Below are 20,312 nucleotides of genomic sequence, written 5' to 3'. Positions count from 1 at the left end.
ATTAAGTCCGGAGTTTCTGAGTCACCGCACTTCCTCAAGGATCGCATTCTTTTAGTTTTCTTTTGCGTCCTCTTACCGATCTATCGCTATGAATTAAATAGTAATAGTTGTTTGTAATAGCTACAATCATTTTGAAATACCCTGTAATTTTATTTATTTTTAAAACTGTACTACGACGAGCTTCATAAATGAACACAGAAACAACTGACTTCCTTAGTACAAAGATGTGTGCCAGGGTTCTTAGACTGCACCCAGGAGGAGGAACGTAAAACACACTGCCTGACTTGTTTCCGCATGAAAGGCGTCTCTTAGATTATTGCCTGTACTCTATGTTTTACATCGCGGTACTTCCAATAGAAAATTGAATCGACTTCTTAATATTAGCAGTGTGCTTAGGTGTTCTTTCTGGTTTTCAAGTGCGGTTCTTTACGGATTCTCTACGCAAATCTATCTTATTTACATGTTTTATTTCTTACTACGATAGTCGTTGCTGCAAGATGAACTGCTTGCTTCGCCTTTCGCTTATTTTGCAGTGAACACTCAACACCAGTCGACACTTACACGCCCTCCCTTCTCAAACTTTCTGTAAACTTACGCCCGCCCACCCACTTGTCGCTTTCTCGCCAAGTAGAGCCGCCAAAGCACTCGTCACTCGACAATTACTCGTCTGTTATGAATAGACTTCACCCAGATGATTCCCTTTCTGTGAACGTTCACGAAATGGGACCCAGACTACAACAACAGAGACGTGGTAAGTACTACAGCCGGCCGGTGTGGCCGTGCGGTTCTAGGCGCTTCAGTTTGGAACCGCGTGACCGCTACGGTCGCAGGTTCGAATCCTGCCTCGGGCATGGATGTGTGTGCTGTCCTTAGGTTAGTTAGGTTTAAGTAGTTCTAAGTTCTAGGGGACTGATGACCTCAGATGTTAAGTCCCATAGTACTCAGAGTCATTTGAACAATTAAGTACTACAAGGTGAAACAATGTCAAAACCGTCGAGTTTCCTCCTTCAGATGCTGTTTTCACTATTTAATATTCCAAGCGACATATTCGTGCTTTTTCTAGTTTCGGGTCCACCCGCCTTTTCGCCATGAGGCGCTTGTAGTAGTTATTTTTCTATTCCACAATCACTTGATAATTGGGATTTGGCGTTCGTGCTATGAAGGTGGGACCGTATTTCTATCTTTCGCGGTGGAACAGATTATTTCGGCCTTGTCTAGAGCTGAGAGAGAGAGAGAGAGAGAGAGAGAGTTGGCGGTGTTTGCTGGACCGGCGCAGAGCAGTGAATGGTGAGCTCGCGCAGCGGGCTAGCCCAGTGAGTCAGCACCGGCCGCCCACACACGGCCGCTGCCTGCCGCTTTCTCCTGCCGCTGCCGCTGCGCCGCGCTGTTGCGAAACACGGCACGCCGCGGAACCGCAGGCACTGACAAACGCCCGCCGCCGACGCCGAACGCGCAGCCATTGCTTGTACTTCGCTAGCGCACACGTTCTACAAGACAGGCGAGATAACAACGATGTGAGCCAACACCATCACCTATTTTGTGATACGCTCAAGGTCAGTCCGAGGACATCCCCCTCCTCCCACTTCCAACAAGCGACATATAATTTGGCTTTCCTCGAGCTCTTGGTAAGACGTTTAAAAATAAATCTAAACTTAGTGATGATAAAAGTGGATTTGTTTTCTCGTTTAAAATTACTACACAACAGGCATTTCTCTGTAACAGAAATAAACATGAAATCTCATTCCAGCGCTAACTATCAGGAGAAGGAACAATCCTTTTCCACTTATTTTATGAGGTCTTCAAAAACCTTAAGTGAATAATACATTATATATACAGGCTGGATCACAATTAACAGTGAAAACCCACAGTGTGAAATCATATGATAACAGAAGCAAAAACGTTCCAGTAAACACGGATCCCCAAACAAGCCATTTGTTAGATTACGGCCATAGTGTGGTTACAATCCGCTGCCTACTTCAGTATAACATACTGTCGAGTTCATATGTATTCGGAAAGAAAACTTTTAGATTAAATAGCCATATAACAGGACTTTAATGTCACACGTGGCCTATCTTACCTTGCTCAGTTCAGGGGAAAGTAAAGAGCCACAGTTTTAAAAATTTTGGCTGTCATAAACCCTCCCCCAAAAAATATAAACACTGTTACCAAAAGGTTTTACATTATGTCAATTTACAAATATCTGGATGAAGTAGCATGAGAAAATGGCTAGGACTTCTAGAAAATTCGAAGTTAGTTCAACACAGAGTAGTTTTAAGTTTCTTGTCCATATGGATGAGTTTGCGGCCACATCGGTTGTAGGACACATTCCCCGGCAACAAATACAACACAGCTGAAGGATCTGCAGCAACGTCACCTCCCAAGTTACTATCGCTGATTCCCGCGACTGCTACTTTTCGGCAAATGAGATTCTTTGTTGCGGTTTGCCTCAGTTTAAAATCGCATTTAACGAATACATGACCTGTATCCCATCGCACTCCATCAAGGCTATTTTTGCGATTTACAACCGCAGATGTGGACTGCGACTAGTCGCATGCAATAACTAGCAACTTGGGAAGTATATCGATTATTTGCCAACTGCTATTTCTGTCCAAGTGAACTGTGTCAATGCAACCACGTAATACTTCTCGCCTGTATGGGCTGTTACTGTTCAGGACCTAAGGTTAACGTCTCAGTAACCCGACTCGTTAATATTTGCAAACGATTCTTCCTCAGTTGCTACTTAATACACGAAAGTTGCGATAATCAAGATAAATTCATCTCAAAAAAACAGTCAGTAGTAAATATTTTTGCATTTGTTCTTCCTTTGGCATTAATTTTGTATTAATGGAAGAAGTGCGAAAATATTAATAGTTTGATGTTTAAACATAAATTGCCACACACTACAGTAAGAGTTCGTGTATAGATTACGGATTGTAACCTCTTTTTTATGTTCACAGGTATCTCAACTAAATTTTCAGTCACCCGTTATAGCGATAATTCAAAATATCATTGACAGCTAGTGTCCGACAGAAGGTCGATTTTTGGCCGAAGACGAGGGTTTAATAGCCCCAAGAAATTCCGTTCAAGATTGGCAAAATGTGAATACAATACTGATTTTTTAAAAATATAACAATTTAACGAGATGATCAAAATTATAGGGCAACTTGTCATAAATAACAGCACTATGAAATAAAGCCAATTATAATATTTATTTACTTAAAATGTACTAGAACAATTACAATTGGAAAATACACAATAATAGGCAAATGAATCACAAATTACCACTAGCGTTTTGATATCTATCAATGAAAAAGAAATAATAATGAAAGTTCAACAGTATTATGTTGTAAGATAAAAATAATGATTTGTCCACATTTTCACCAAGTTAGATCGCCTGTCCCCACAGATTTGTTCCGCTGCGCTGGACAGTTGTTCACTAGGAACACTAGTAGGAGTAGCTGATAAATATATAAGTGCAATTGGCGTAGATAAGTATGTGGAGCAGAAGCCCAATATTCATAAATTTCAGCATTCCTCAGAAGCAAACACTCTTTTAAAAAACATGTTAAATGATCTTGAAAAGGCGGATAGTGATGTTCCAAATCCAACTCGTTACCACTTGTGACACGTAATGCAAGTTTATCATGTGACTCCCATAAATCTTCATTTTTTGAGGATGGATTTTTGATATCTGCTTCTTACTTACGTTGAACAGGAAGCTCTAGGCTTATCAACACCTACGCCCATAAGAGCTATTTGACTTGACCGAGACTCATTCTGTCGCAGAAATGATAATATGTCAGTCTTTATGTTTTCCGTTTCATCGCCAGTAAATGTTTCGTTTTAAAAAGAGGCCTATTAGAGTTGCAATTAATAAATGCGGAGTATTTCTTGCGTAAGATGATCTCCTGTTAACAGACGCGCACAACTGGGTCTTGGGAAGCTTTACGTTTTCAGGATCTTCATCTTTTGTGGTCAATTTTGAATCAAGCATGACGATCAATGGCATTATTAAAGATACTGATAAAGAGACGCTTGATGTATCAGGTGTTGCTTGATTGAAGCACGTAAGTACTGTTATACAGTAACTTACTTGTATCCATTCTTCTGCAGTTGGGACTATTATCCCACCGCGTTTCTACCATGTATAAATTGATAGCAGTATTTTGTTCAACGAGTCTTTCCAACATTAAATGAGTGCTGTTCCAGCGGGTTTCGACATCAAGAATCAAAATGTGCTTGGTTAAGCTGCATGTTTCTTGGAACTTGTTCACTCCTTTTAAAATGTCCTACCATTTTGCGACATCTTTTGTTACGTCAATTACAGCAGCGTCTTTACATATAACATCGTGAATAACTAGCTGTAGCGTATGAGCTACGCAACCCGTATAAGCAAATTTTCCACAACACATGGCTGCTTGCATATTAAAAGCATTGTCGCAGATAACCATGTGAGTTTCATTTGTTAAATTAAATTCGGCAATAATTTGGTTAAGTTTCTCTGAAATACGCTGCCCTATGTTATCTTGTTCCAAGACGCTGGCTGTCAGTGTACCTTTTTTCCCTCTTGGGGCCTTTAATGAAGTGGGCTGTGCAACTCAGCAATGAGCGTATCTTTGCTGGATTACTCCATGTGTTAGTGGTAAAGGTGGCCCATTCAGCCTTTCTAAAAGTAGTAAGACTTTTACTTTTCCGTACGTCTCTGGCACTAAAGTCGTTCTATTCATCAGACATTTTCCTGTATCTGGATGGAATGTCAGGGGCAGTCAAATTGGGCCTATGAAATGCACCGCCTTCAACAACGTTGTATGGCAGCATGTCTACGATAATGAGTTACATAATACTTTTATCGGTTCGCAACGATAGCAGATGATTATCAGGCCACGGCGGAGCTACTTTTCTCTCAATTATATCCGGTAAAGTAGATTGTTCGACTGCCTTTTTTGTTTTGCGAAGAGCAGAACGTCTTTTTTTTTCAATCAAACACTGGTTTTTTCATTTGTCTTAAAATAAGCTTCCCTTTCCTTTTTATGCAGTTCTGAAAAATGATTTTTAATATTAGTAATGATTTTTTTTGTTTGTTAATTACTGCCAAGAGAGAGTAAGTTACTACGTACTTTACTTGCTGCTTTATTTCCAAAAATATTCCCAGACGGGATTTAGTCTGACAGAAGCCATTAGGCACCTGAAAGAAAAGATAATAGACAAATAAATCTTTCAACAGTCACACCAACCATCTCTAGCCCCAAACTATGACGAGGCTTGTACGAGGGTTGGAACTTAAATAGTGGCAACTACTTATTCACAACCGATACACAAGAGGTACATGTTTGCACCCGTTTTTGTCGTTCAAAGTAGTCACCAGCGTTGTGTAGAACCCGTTGCCAGCGATGTGGAAGGCGTAGTGTAGCGTTAGGAGAGCTTGTTCTGTTGATGGTGCGAATGGAGCGGTCTAAAGTTAAGGTGGTTCTCGTGTACGACTGTGATGGTGTTACCCTTTTTAACACATTACATTCCTCCACGGCAGACCATCAATGCACATTATTACTGTTCGTTTTTTGAGCACCCCCTGCGCCCAGCTTTGAGAAAGAAGCGGCGACACTTCCTAACCCACCCATCATTTTGCACGACAGTGCGCGGGCACACACAGCGCAAGCTATGGCTGCTCTGTTCGGTCGATGGGACTGGGAAGTACTGTACCCTCCACCATACTCCCCGGACTTAAGTACTTGTGACTTTGATTTGATTCCGAAGATGAAGGAACCACTTCGTGGCATTCGTTTCAGAACTGTTCCAGAGATCCGACAGGCAATAGACCGCTCCATTGGCACCATTAATAGAACAGGCTCTGCTAACGGTATACTACGCCTTCAACATCGATGGCAACGGGTTCTAAACAACGCTGGTGACTACTTTCGAGGACACTAACAGGTGGAAACATGTAACTCTTTTATATCGGTTATGAATAAATAGTTGCCCCTATTTAAGTTCCAAACCTCGTACAATGGCGACAAGACAGCATAATAAAGATATTTAAATAGATTGAAAAATCCATGTTATTGGTATAAATCTTCGTGCTCATCACATCCACATTTACCCACGTGATTCGAACCCGCAACGCCTCGGCGTAATAGTTCGGAACGCGAACAACTAGACTAGAGGGGCCGCGAATTAATTAAAAAAATTAATCCGTGCACGTATAGGGGTACGGTCACGGCGCAACCGACATCGGTCGTCAGACTATTTTCGACACAGTGCTTCCGACGGCCGGCCGTGGTGGCCAAGCGGTCAAAGGCGCTACAGTCTGGAACCACGCGGCCGCTACGGTCGCAGGTTCGAATCCTGCCTCGGGCATGGATGTGTGTGATGTTCTTAGGTTAGTTAGGTTTAAGTAGTTCTAAGTTCTAGGGGACTGATGACCTTAGAAGTTAAGTCCCATAGTGCTCAGAGCCATTTTGAGCTTCCGACCGTATTGATCGATTACACGGTTTTCCATGCGTTCGGTTCGGATCAGTGAATGTGGTCTATGAAAGGGATATTCCACAACTTTCTTTAACAAGTTTTACACTAAAATACAGATTAATCAAAGCAATGCAATTCGCAACGGTGAAGTTACTCTTATTAGGAAACAGAAAATCTTGTGCGCTGTTTCAACTTTTCTAAAATTACAATTTTCTTGGGGATTTGAAAAGTTAATTTATTGTTATTACTAATCTCATTTTTTATTGTTACCACTTTCCCGGACTGACCGTTGTGTCAGGAGGTGCCTTCATGTTTTGCGAATTTATTGTTCGTCATAAAATTCTCACAAACAGCAGCGAACGATGTTGAAAGAAAACACACTTTTTTTTTTCAAAAATAAAATATGTGAACAAATATGCCATTTGACATACTGCACACGACTCATATTTGTCAGAGAGAAGCTCTCTTTTAACCAAATAAATGCTCTTTGGTTTAAAGTAACAATGTTTTTCGTTAGTTTGCGGATGACTGTCGTATTATGACTAAGACTCTTCACTCCTAAAGAGAACGAAGACGTAAGATTCTAACATTCCAATACATAAATGTAAAGGGCCACAAGAAGATTATTTTAAGCAGCCCGTAAATAACAATGGATTTATTTTCAGATATTAAATACAATATAGTGCCTACTGACGACTGCAGATTCCAGAACAGTCATGACCATATGTTGCATTAAATCGAAAATTAAGGTTCCAAAAAGTGGTACAAATCGTTGTTTCTTTAGCGTCACGGCAAACAGCAAGACATAAATACCTATGACCTGCAATTGAAAGGAAAAAAAAACCGAGTAATTGTGGAGATTTTGTGCGTCACTGCGTGCCGTTCTGCCTACGGTATATCTCGAAGATCTGCGAGTCTCTCGAAAACTCGTACTATTTAGAAAACTGATCCGTATACTTTCTGGCAGGCATTAGGCAGAGTCCTTTTTGAGATCAGTTTCACTGAAAATAAAAAAAAAGTCTCGCAAAATACTTGCATACTCTAACATTGTGCCGGCGCAAGGAAAGAGCGCAGCCCATGTGAAAAATCGGAGCGGTATAAATACTAATATGTATTTTTTCTGGCAGAGGTTAAACAGGGTACTTTTTGAGATTTGTTTTTAAAAAATTCCAAAAGGAAGAGATACACAGTCTTTCAAATATTGTTCCTTCTTTGTCTATGTGGTCGGTAACAAGCGAATGTGATGCGAGCTGAAACAATCGAAATGCACACGTCCAACTTCGAGATACACTATGTGATCGAAAGTATCCGGACACCTGGCTGAAAAATTTCGTGGCGCCCTCCATCGGAAATGCTGAAATTCAATACGGTGTTGGCCCACCCTTAGCCTTGATGACAGCTTCCACTCTCGCAGGCATTAGTTCAATCAGGTGCTGGAAGGTTTCTTGCGGAATGGCAGTCCATTCTTCACGGAGCGCTGCACAGGAGAGGTATCGATGTCTGTCGGTGAGGCCTGGCACGAATTCGGGGTTCCAAACATCCCAAAGGTGTTCTATGGGATTCAGGTCAGGACTCTGCGCAGGCCAGTCCATTACAGGGATGTTATTGTCGTGTAACCACTCCGGCAGAGGACGTGAATTATGAACAGGTGCTCGGTCGTGTTGGAAGATACAATCGCCATCCCCGAATTACTCTTCAACAGTGGGAATCAAGAAGGTGCTTAAAACATCAATGTAGGCCTGTGCTGTGATAGTGCCACGCAAAACAACATGGGGTGCAAGGCCCCTCCATGAAAAACACAACACTGGCAAATGGCGTTCACCGGGCATTCGCCATGCCCACACCCTGCCATCGGATCGCTATATTGTGTATCGTGATTCGTCACTCCACACAACGTTTTTCAACTGTTCCATTGTCCAATATTTACGCTCCTTACACTAAGCGAGGCGTCGTTTGGCACTTACCGGAGTGATGTGTGGCTTACGAGCAGTCTCTCGACTATGAAATGCAAGTTTTCTCACCTCCCGCCTAACTGTCATAGTACTTGCAGTGGATCCTGATGCAGTTTGGAATTCCTGTGTGATGGTCTGGATATATGTCTGCCTATTACACATTATGACCCTCTTCACCTGTCGGCGGTCACTTGTCAGTCAACAGACGAGGTCGTCCTGTACACTTTCGTGCTGTACATGTTTCTTCACGTTTCCATTTCAGTATCAAATTGGAAACAGTGGACCTAGGAATGTTGAGGAGTGTGGAAATCTCGCGTACAGACGTATGACACAAGTGACACCCAATCACCTGACCACGTTCGTAGTCGCTGAGTTCCGCGGAGCGTCCCATTCTGCTCTCTCACGATATCTAATGACTGCTGAGGTCGGTGATATGGAGTACATAGCAGTAGGTGGCAGCACAATGCACCTAATATGAAAAACGTATGTTTTTGGGGGTGTCCGGATAATTTTGATCACATAGTGTACATCACATGCGCTTAAACCTAACGAATATACCTTGTGATGTTTTTCTAGATCCCTGAGCCGAGGAGGAAGCGTGGTCAGCAGTAGCGAAAATAAAGGCCGCTGTGTATCAAGAGAATGGCTTCCTCGCAGTCGTGCCAACTTGTTAACACGTGCGCCGTTTGCGCTTCGAAGTCCTCGCTTGCTGTGGTGTAAAAAACACCAACAGGTTTCGTAAAAGCGCTAACCATACGACGTAGTACATATTTACATTAATAGAAATGAAACATGGAAAAAAAGTGATCATTATAGTGTCGCATGCTGCAAATCGCGATCGCTGGCAGCAGTGCCTATAGCTATGGAACATAACGGATTCTGCCGACGAACTCCGAGAGAACTCGGGGAGCTCAGGGAACCAGAAAAACTTTACAAGTTATAGTGACACTTGTCCGTGAAACCATAACATTAAGAATAGATATTAAAAAATAAATAACGCTTGAAGTACTGTTGAGAAGTAAAAAAGTGAAATGAGCGTATGGCATTGTCGGCCGGGAGGCCCCATGCGGGGAAGTTCGGCCGCCAAGTGCAAGTCTGATTTCAGTCGACGCCACATGGGCGACTTCAGTGTCGGTAAAGAGGATGAAATGATGATGAGGACAACACAACATCTAGTTCACGAGCGGAGAAAAATCTCCTACCTGGGCCGGAATCGATCCCGGGTCCGCTGAATGGGAGGCATGCACGTTACCACCCAGTTAAGCAGGCGGACTTAATAAATATTGTAAAAACAACACTTAGGTTTTTCGGTTTTTTATGAGCTTTTACAGACTCAATCTTCTCTTCTTGGTCAGATAAAAATTTTCGCAATCGTACGATAAAACAGAAAGTAGATATCTAGTTCGCTAACGAACTTCTATGTACCGGAGATGGAGGCCGACCGACGGAACACAGTGTACTGCAGTCCGCGCCGTGTATGTGAAAGCTTCGCGGCTGCTGCAATAAATTGTCCACCGCGCATGCGCAGTTCTATTAGTTCAGTTTCGGCACTTCCTAGAAACCTTTGGTTTCGGCCAAAACTTTGGCATATATTGGCTGAAGCCGAAGGTGGGATTTTTTGCCGATGGTCGCCGAAGCCGAATCTTCGGTAGGACACTATTGACAACAGAACTGGAGAGGTTGCCACAGCGTCTTTGGACTGTCTTCGTCAGAAGAAAGGCTAGTTTCTACGATCGTTTATTGCCAAGTGTAAAACTTCCCCTTCTCAATGGCTTTCTATAGGAAATATTAGCAGCTGTACATTATGAATTATACTGCTAGTAATTTGTAACAGTATAAATACTCAATTATCATTTTCCACACGCAGTTCCCACTTCGATTACTGGCTGCTCACATGAAGAAGAGAGAATCGTAAAGATTCAAGGGCAATCCTGAAGAACTCGTAGCTTGGTAGCTCACGTAAGTGTGCCAAATGAGTATCGGAATTGGAACAGTGAATCGATACAATGCGACTTCTAAAGCCAACTGCACGTAAAAAGGTTTATTCAAACCTTTACCTAGGTTCCGAGATATAGATATCTGTCTTCCTCAGAATTTATATTGATAATTTTATTGCTGACCAAGCCCTATGACTTCGTTTTTTTTTTGTTTTTTTGTTTTTTTTACGCAATATGTGAGAGGTGTTATTACTTTTTTCTGAGGAAGCAGATTTATATCTGTCGAAACCTAGGTGAAAGTTTGAATAAACTTTTGACCTGAAACTGATTGGCTGTACGATTTTCATTGTATCCATAAGTCCACAGTTGCTGGCAGCTGCCATGTTCAAGATTCTGAACAGTGTATCATTGAATTCATTATGTGATTTGAAAGGGATGATAAATAACTGTGAAACATACTCTGAGAGAATAATGAAAATTCCATTTTCCCTTGTTTAAGCCGTCCCAAACCATCATCATTTTCAGCCGTGTAGTTACTGATACAGACTTGCTAGGGTGTAATATTGGTACTACGATATGAGCAGTGCATCCCACCCTATGGAAGCCACCTCGGAACACCGACCGGTCCACGAGCATCCAGCCAATGTGGAAACTAGTTACGGACGAAAAGAGCCCTTCAATTTTGAGCCAGCAGACATTTCATAACTCAAGTTCGTTAATTTTTCTTCTTTTCCTTGTTTGGTGTGTGGTGCGGTGACTTCAACTCGAACATCACTTCACACCTATCCGTTGGCAATGACGCTAACGACCAATACCGGAAAGACCGCGCTCTCCAGCAGACTTCACATAGCTACGAGCCACACTGAAAACCGGATTGTGTGCAGTTGTCGGACGCGCCTTAACGAAAATAATTAGCGGAACGTTAAAAGAGGCTCTGATCTTCACGTCAAGCATACCGTTTATTAAGCACGTACAGGTACACAGGTTGGAGCGACAATTCACGGGTGATTGAGTAAGCTTTGAGAGAAAGAGAAAGACCACCCAATCCCACCGCAATAAGAACGAAATGAAAGAAAGACTGACTTCCATACGTAGGCAGTAATGACTGAAAGGAACAGCGTTCAACCCATACACATAACCAGCAGTACTGTGTTCAGAGTCATAGTACTAAGTGAAATACAGATAATAGTGAATGGACTCCTCAGTTATAAACCGTGAAGATTTTGATATATAAGTTGTGAGAGTTTGTTGCTGTTATGGCTATTAAATCATCTGCATGGCACATGAACTGTTCAATTTTCAGATGAGTGCTTTTCAAATGCAGTAGGCTGTTTGCCTGAAATTTCTGAAAGTTATGCTAAAGCGACGTACTAACCACAGATGTAAGCAAATTATTACACTACTGGCCATTAAAATTGCTACACCAAGAAGAAATGCAGATGATAAACGGGTATTCATTGGACAAATATATTATACCAGAACTGACATGTGATTCCATTTTCATGGAATTTGGGTGCATAGATCCTGAGAAATCAGTACCCAGAACAACCACCTCTGGCCGTAAAAAAGGCCTTGATACGCCTGGGCACTGAGTCAAACAGAGCTTGGATGGCGTGTACAGGTACAGCTGCCCATGAGCTTCAACACGACACCACAATTCGTCAAGAGTAGTGACTGGCGAATTGTGACGAGCCAGTTGCTCGGCCACAATTGACAAGAGATTTTCAATTGGTGAGAGATCTGGAGAATGTGCTGGCCGGAGCAGCAGTCGAACATTTTCTGTATCCAGAAAGGCCCGTACACGACCTGCAACATGCGGTCGTGCATTATCCTGCTGAAATGTAGGGCTTCGCAGGGATCGAATGAAGGGTAGAGCCACGGGTCGTAACACATCTGAAAAGTAACGTCCATTGTTCAAAGTGCCGTCAATGCGTGTAACCAATGGCGCCCCATACCATCACACCGGGTGATATGCCAGTATGGCGATGACGAACACACGCTTCCAATGTTCGTTCAGCGCGAAGTCGCCAAACACGGATGCGACCATCATGATGCTGTAAACAGAACCTGGATTCATCCGAAAAAATGACGTTTTGCCATTCGTCCACCCAGGTTCGTTGTTGAGTACACCATCGCAGGCGCTCCTGTCTGTGATGCAGCGTAAAGGGTAGCCGCAGCCATGGTCTCCGAGCTGATAGTCCATGCTGGTGCAAACGTCGTCGATTGTTCGTGCAGATGGTTGTCGTCTTGCAAACGTCCCCATCTGTTGACTCAGGGATCAAGACATGGCTGCACGATCCGTTACAGCCATGCGGGTAAGATGCCTGTCATCTCGGCTGCTAGTGATACGAGGCCGTTGGGATCCAGCACGACGTTCCGTATTACCCTCCTGAACCCACAGATTCCATATTCTGCTAACAGTCATTGGATCTCGACCAACGCGAGCAGCAATGTCGCGATACGATAAACCGCAATCGCGATAGGCTACAATCCGACCTTTATCAAAGTCGGAAAAGTGACGGTACGCATTTCTCCTCCTTAGACGAGGCATCACAACAACGTTTTACCAGGCAACGCCGGTCAACTGCTGTTTGTGTATGAGAAATCGGTTGGAAACTTTTCTCATGTCAGCACGCCGTAGGTGTCGCCAGCGGCGCCAACCTTGTGTGAATGCTCTGAAAAGCTAATCATTTGCATATCACTGCATCTTCTTCCTGTCGGTTAAATTTCGAGTCTGTAGCACGTCGTCTTCGTGGTGTAGCAATTTTAATGGCCAGTAGTGTATTATAATCGTACGCATGTGGTGCTCATTAAAGCTGTGAACCGCAACAAATTGTGACCTCCACCTCCCAGAACCAAACTCTAGATCCACGCCTACCGTCAGGCTCAAACAATACAATATACCAGCAACAATACTAGGAAATAAAATAAAAGCAATAAGAGGGTTGTACCACAAAGAATTAAGACAGAGAGAACGTACGAAGTAGTAATGAAGGAAGTGGTGGAACACAAACCGAAGCCTAGAATCATACATGGGTACAGCAAAGGTGGATGTCGCTTACAGGAAAATTTGAGAAAAAAACATAGCAGGAAAAGAGAAGCGACGGTCAGACATAAAGAGCTAAAAAGACAAAACCAATACAAAGAAAAACGGGAAGGCTGGATTGTGGAAGGAATGTTGACAAGGAAAGAAATGAGAAGGCACTTATGGTACGGCAAGTGGATTAACATGAAATGGGTGAGGTGATAAGCGAGAAGAATCTGATAGCTCACTGACAAAACCCAAGCAGAACTCGGGATCTGGAGTTGACGGCATTTCCCCAAAATTACTATGATCCTTGGGAAAGCCAGCATGGAAACATATTTCACTTATTATACGCCATGCATGAGTTAGGCGAAATATCCACGGGCTTCATGACGATTTTAACAGCTCCAATTCCAAAAAAGGTGTGAATATTACTGATCCATCAGAGTAATAAGTAACTGTTTCAGAATATCTCCACAAATTGTTTTCAGAACTAAAAATTTTGAGACGACAACGGTCTTGGAAGTTTAGCTGGACAGAATGGACAGTACCATGAAAAGAGGTTATGAGGTGAACATCAACAACATTTGAAGTAAGAATAATGGAATGTAATTGAATCACAAGATGTTGATGGATTTAGATTATGAAATGAGACGCTAAAAATAGATTAGTTTTGTTATTTTGGTAGCAAGGGGAGTGACAACGGAAGGAGAACAGTGGGCGTCAATAGCGTTTCTGAGAACAGAAAAAAGAAGTGAACATCAAATTACGAGTAAATTTTAGGGAGAGAAATATTTTTCTGGAAGAATTTGTGTGGAGTGAAACTTTTAAGAAAGTGATATGTGGACAATAAGTGATAAAGGCAAGAGAATAGAAGCTTTTGAAACATGTTGCTACAGAAGAATGCCTAAGGTTGGAAAGAGTATATCGGACAACTAATTAGATGGTGCTCAATCGTATTAGGGAGAATATAAATTTGTGGCCCTATTTGAATAAAGATGGGCTAGATTCACAGTATTCGTCAATTTGGTAATGATGGTAAGGTGTATAAAAGGGGGAGGGGTAAAAATTGTAGAGGAAGACTGAGCGATGAATACAGCAAGGAGATAAACAAGATGTAGGGCGCAGTAATGAGGCATATATGAAGAGACCTGCAGATTAGTGTGAAGAATTGCTTCCAACTAGCCTTCCGACAGATGACGTCTCATTCTTTCTACAGTCGGACGTGAAGTTTAAGCAACGTCACGGTGAAAGCAGACCGCCCCTGTTAAAGAGGCCACATTGCAGAAAGTATATACCGTTATATCTTAATCCACAAGCTAGACGTAGTGTCTGGCGCAGCGAATGCAGGAAACGGGAGAGGGGGGGGGGGGGGGGGCAGTTACCAGTTTCATCCGTCCGCGTCTCATTCCAAACGACAATGCTGCGTGGGAAGAGCGAATGTTGACTCGAGTCTGTATAAGCGCCAACCTAATTTCACCGCAGTTGCCAGTACGTAAGATGTATGTGGGGGCTATCGGCATCGAGCATAGGCTCATGGCGACTTACTTGAAGCGTCTCCCAGTGAGCACAAGGGACAGTGTTGTGCTGACTAAGCAAACAATCCCGTGACGGACTGCGTAACTGTTCACTAAATCAATTCCCCCCCCCCCTCTCTCTCTCTCTCTCTCTCTCTCTCTCTCTCTCTCTCTCTCTCTGAAAACCCGTACTAACACGTGTATGATAAAGAATAAATAAGACCACTATATTTTAAACTAGTTTTCAGGGAATTACACTTTCTTAGGAAAGCTCCAATGTCTCTCAGTCTGGAACCAGCCTCCCCACTAAACTTACTGATAAAGTCGTTTGAAGAGACAGTAAGAGAAATAAAAGGATTATCTTGATGAGAGTTTTCAACACGGACAGACAATATGCTTGATAAAGTTCAGTAAGGAGATAGCAGAAGCCGCCGGAAGTGAACAGGGATTGGAACTTAATGAAATGGAACGCTTGCTGATGAGCATAATATGAAAGAAAGCAAACAAAGATGTAAAAATTTTATCACATTTCTGTAGAACAGATTTAGATGGAAGAGGTAAAAACATTTTGTAGTAAGATCTGCGTAATGCATCATCATTGACAGCGGTGTACTAGTCAATCCTGTACAGCTCTTAAGACAGATTTCAAAGTCACTTTTGCAGAATAGAATGATTGCTGGACAAAACTCTGAAACTTTCTCCTAAAGAAGAAAATCACAGTGAGAGATTTATCTGATAACTGAAAAATCAGTTTCGATTGACTGATATTTTATATAAGACCGACTTGTGAAAGAATGAGTACGATGCGCGATCGGCGCAGTGCGCACGCGCATCTTTTCCGAGCACGCTTTGCACGCATCTAGAAGTCATTTGCAGCCGTATCGTCTATGTGCTGAGCTGTAGCAGTTTATAACGTCTCAGGAAGTTGAAACGTCCACCGACTGTAATTCGATTCTCGAGTGCAAGAATACTGGCAGCAGCGGAATTTCACACACTATGAGACTTTGGTGCCTCACACGACTTCCGAGTCCAGGCAGCAGTCAAATGAAGTGGCGGCGCACATTTTCGCCAACCAGAGCGAAGGACATACTGAAAATTTCAGTGCGAAAGGTCATACAAACTGCCTATTCATACAGGAAATTGATTTTGCTCGTGGATTTAATGCCGAGAGGCAAAACAATCAATTCTGATGCGTACTGTGTGAAATGGCTCTGAGCACTATGGGACTTAACATCTGAGGTCATCAGTCCCCTAGACTGGTTGGGTTGGGGTTGGGATGTTTTGGGGAGGAAACCAGACAGCGAGGTCAACGGTCTCATCAGATTAGGGAAGGACAGGGAAGGAAGTCGGCCGTGCCCTTTCAAAGGAACCATCCCGGCATTTGCCTGGAGCGATTTAGGGAAATCACGGAAAACCTAAGTCAGGATGGCCGGACACGGAATTGAACCGTCGTCCTCCCAAATGCGAGTCCAGTGTGGTAACCACTGCGCCACCTCGCTCGGTGTCAGTCCCCTAGAAATTAGAACTACTTACACCTAACTAACCTAAGGACATCACACGCATCCATGCCCGAGGCAGGATTCGAACCTGCGACCGTAGCGGTCGCGCGGTTCCGGACTGAAACGCCTAGTACCTCTCGGCCACACCGGCCGGCGTACTGTGAGAGCCTGGAGAAACTCCGGCCCGTGTCCTATTCCTCCATCACAATGCAAGGTCACCACATGCTTCTGATCACCTCTTTTCGATGGTAACAACTGGATCATCCACTTGACTGTGCAGATCTTTCAACTTGTGATTTTTCACACGCTTCGGTAATTCAAACAGTTTCTCGATGGTCAACTGTTTAATAACGACAAAGAAATTAAATCTGCAGTCATGGGGTTTGGTCTCAAAAGTACAAGATTTCTTTTAGTCTGAATTCAAAAACTTGTTGAGAGGTGTACCAAAAGTTTGAAAAATGAAAATTACGTAGATACACAGATACGTGGACAAAAATAAATTTTAATGGTATTTACAGTATTTTCTTCTTATTATAAATGGAGGTTACATAAAAAATACCACTAGTATTTGTGTCAGAAGATAGCAAGCACCCTCTTAATACTATTCTGATAACAATCGAGCTGAGAAAAGCCGCTGAAGTAAACTGAAGAGGAAAGGTTAAAACGCAGACCCTGGTGACAGTACTCAAGTGGAAGTTTCGGCAGTTTTTAAGGACTGTCATCGACTAGTAACAGCCTCGGCGCCACCACAATGTCGGAATCCCCCCGCCGTACCGCAGGAGTGCGTGCTGCTTGGGTCTGCGGCCAGACTGGATCTGGCCAGCGACGGCGCTGGAACGTCGGTAATTCCAAGAATGCGCCCACCGCCGTACGGAAATATTCGGCGCACACACGGCCAATACAATTCCGTGGTTTTCCCAAACTGCTGCAGCGGAAATTGACTGCCGAAGCGCTGCCGCAACGAGCCGGCCGGACCTGTTGCGTTTGCCTCGTGCGGCTAAGACTCGGGACGTCGCCCGTGGCGCTCCGAGCAGCCGAGCTGGACGTAGCTTCTGGAAGTGGTCAGGAGAGGGTTTGCTGCAATGCCTCCTCCCCCCCCCCTCCCCCACCCTCTCTGCAAAGCAAGAATTTTAGGACTGCTAAGCAATGGAAGAATAAATCCACGGCGTGCAGCTGAGAAGTGGACGACAGGAATGCGACAAGTATTCGCGTGTGCATTGTAACAACGTCTACATCAGAGCAGTAGGCACAATTCTAAAAGCATTATTGTTAATGCAATTATGTCGACATGTGTAACTTACTTATTTACATGAAACTAACGTAAATATAACATCAAACCCTTTCCTGTACCGGTAGTTCCGGATTAGCAACGGTCACATTCCTCACTGTTTGTAGCAAAAGTAGCAAAATACCTTTTTTACATGTGAAATTTCATCTTTTTTTCACTTATTACTGGCTGCATTTGTTGCTATAGGTACACTTTTCTTTCTAAGTAAGAGAGATTCTTCGATGAATTTTTCATAGCATACGAACAGTAGCTACAGGTGTATGAAACTCTAGAATTTTCCAAATCTATTAAAAAACTGTGGAGAAAATTGAAATAATTAACTATAAAACTTGAATTTTTTTCTAAACATGAAGTTTAAAATGTAACAGTTCATTCATTTTTTCATAAATTAAATAACTTATAGAGTTTCATACACCTGTAACTGTGGTTTGTATGCTGTGCAAAGGTCATTGAAGAATCTCTCTTACTTAGGAAGAAAAGTGTACCTATAGCAACAAATGCAGCCAGTAGTAAGTGAAAAATGATGAAATTTCACATGTAAAAAAATGTGTTTTGTTACGTTTTTGAGCTTCCACTACTATGAGTATGAATCCTGAATCCTTTCTGGTCATGCTGTTAAAGTTCTATGAATTCACTTGTAAAAGTATAGACAGTGGAAATTAAAATGACCTGTGGTGCCTCTCCTGCTCCATGTCGGCCCGTTTGACGTCCTACCCCCCTTAAAACAATGGAGCTTTCCCGTCTGTCTCTTGATTGCAATGAGAATTTTATGCCTGTATGCACTTTTCACATGATTGTTCATCGGTACCGACGCAGCTAACAAAATTGGGCAAATTGTGTAAAATGTGTAAACGGCAACACATCCCTTCGTAAACGAGGAACAGAAGATTGAACAACTTCACAGACCAGTCTGAAGTGAATAAAATGTACGTTGGAGAGCGAAACTCAGTTTAGTAGTTGCAGTCTCTGTCCTTATTACGAATAAATTATTCGTAGTCTCGACAACGCCACCATTAAACCACATTTAGAATATCACTAATTTCGAGAGCTCAATTCATTTTCAAATGCAACAACAGTCACTTGTGAAACCGTCTGAAAATGAGAATTCAGCTCTCAAAGCAAATTACAGCCTACACTAGTGATTTACGAGAAGCGTGCAGAAGAGAAGTACTTCATCGCATGAACAGAAGATTAAACCATAAACTTGTTAAGGCTAAATAAATCCCGTCGATAAAGGTGATGAGGGTTGTTGTGTTTATTTGCCATCATTTTGAAACGAGTTGTCCAATCAGAAATGATAAAATGAACTGTAAATCGCAGTTTAATTTTTCTCTAATTGCAAGAGATACATAATTCTTCTACCAGGTTTAGGCAGAATGTGATACCGACCGACCTTGCCTTCGTCAACTGCCCGAGGCTGAATCCAAACGAACGAAGAAACTAAAACATGTCTTCAAGTTTTATCTGTGGCGGTTCAGATGCACCGCCTGAGTGACGCCAAGTTTATGGGCTTCACCATTTGGTAAGTGGCGGGGGTTGTAATGACTATATTTACGGAGCTGAGGAAAGACGACGCTGTTTTTTTTTTTTCAAATTATTTCGTTCGATGTATGTCCTCACTTATGTCATTTACTGACAGTATATTTCAAAGAATGACTTTCATATAATGAAGAACGTGCGGAACCTGTAATTAGACACAGAAGCACAACGTAACTCTTCAATAGGATACGCATCTTTAGCTACGAACATTGTACGGTATAACTTGATTAAATAAACTGCTGAACTTCAAATTCCGCTAACCATGCTGCGGTCAATAAGAGCTCATGTGATCTGGTAACGCACAACACTGTTGGGCCGCAAATGCCACTGGTGGCGCTGCCTCACGTGAGACGCGTGTGAACTGATAAAACGACTAGTGATAGAACGCGAGGTAACGAGTGTGGCGTTTACCGTATCTCTTTGACACTTGGATGAAATGTTGTCGAGCGTCTTTGCAAGACAGTGCTGCTTACGGAGAAAGCGTTACTTCCCATTAGAATACGATCACAATTGTCACGAGTCTGGGTTGATTTCGTTACAGTCATCATTAAAAGGAAAAGACCGCCGCAGAATGCGGGAGGGAATCAGGTTCTCCATCTTTTAATCGCACTCACTTAAGACTAGCTACGGAGGTGGGTTTCATTTAAGGCTGGAACGAAGAAAAATGCAGGACTGCTCTTTTTTAATCCTAATTTTTTACAAAACAGAAACTACAAACACAATGAAACCAGTCAATGAACGTCAACTCCTCAACTAGGATGCCTTTCGGAGGACAGTTTGAATATTTAGTTCAGCACGAAAATAACTATGTCGAAATTTACAGAATTCTTTTTAAATTTTACCACATTTAGAGCATTCGCTAATAAGAAACACTTGAAGCTACGGTGCGTACCATCGTCTGCGTAAGCCTATTTTCTCAGGAGCGCATCATTTGAACTTTACACACTTACTGTTCACAAAGTATACTACAGATTTTACCGGTACTTAAGTGTTTCCTTGCTTACAGAAAAAATAAATTTAGAGCACTTATAGAAATTTCGACGTCGTCGTCGTCGTCCTGCGAGCAATGCTGCTGGGCTAAAAACCAAGAATA

The 20,312-nt window shown here is 42.6% G+C and overlaps 1 protein-coding gene across 9 annotated transcripts in view; it reads right to left on the bottom strand.

Moving 5' to 3' along the window:
- LOC126095759 (transcriptional enhancer factor TEF-1) overlaps positions 1-20,312 on the bottom strand; it is a 759,916-nt gene that overhangs the window by 302,506 nt on the left and 437,098 nt on the right. The window contains exon 2 of one of the 9 annotated variants that reach the window (XM_049910560.1): positions 5,118-5,185. The exons of the other annotated variants lie outside the window; for them this stretch is intronic. The gene's annotated coding sequence lies outside the window, so the exon portion shown is untranslated. The remainder of the gene's footprint in view (positions 1-5,117; positions 5,186-20,312) is intronic. 9 annotated transcript variants of the gene reach the window in all.

This window comes from Schistocerca cancellata, chromosome 8 (assembly GCF_023864275.1).
Source record: "Schistocerca cancellata isolate TAMUIC-IGC-003103 chromosome 8, iqSchCanc2.1, whole genome shotgun sequence".
NCBI classification, from domain to species: Eukaryota; Metazoa; Arthropoda; class Insecta; order Orthoptera; family Acrididae; genus Schistocerca; species Schistocerca cancellata.
The sequence above is the reverse complement of the archived record's forward strand: the minus strand, read 5'-3'. Positions and strand labels throughout refer to the sequence as shown.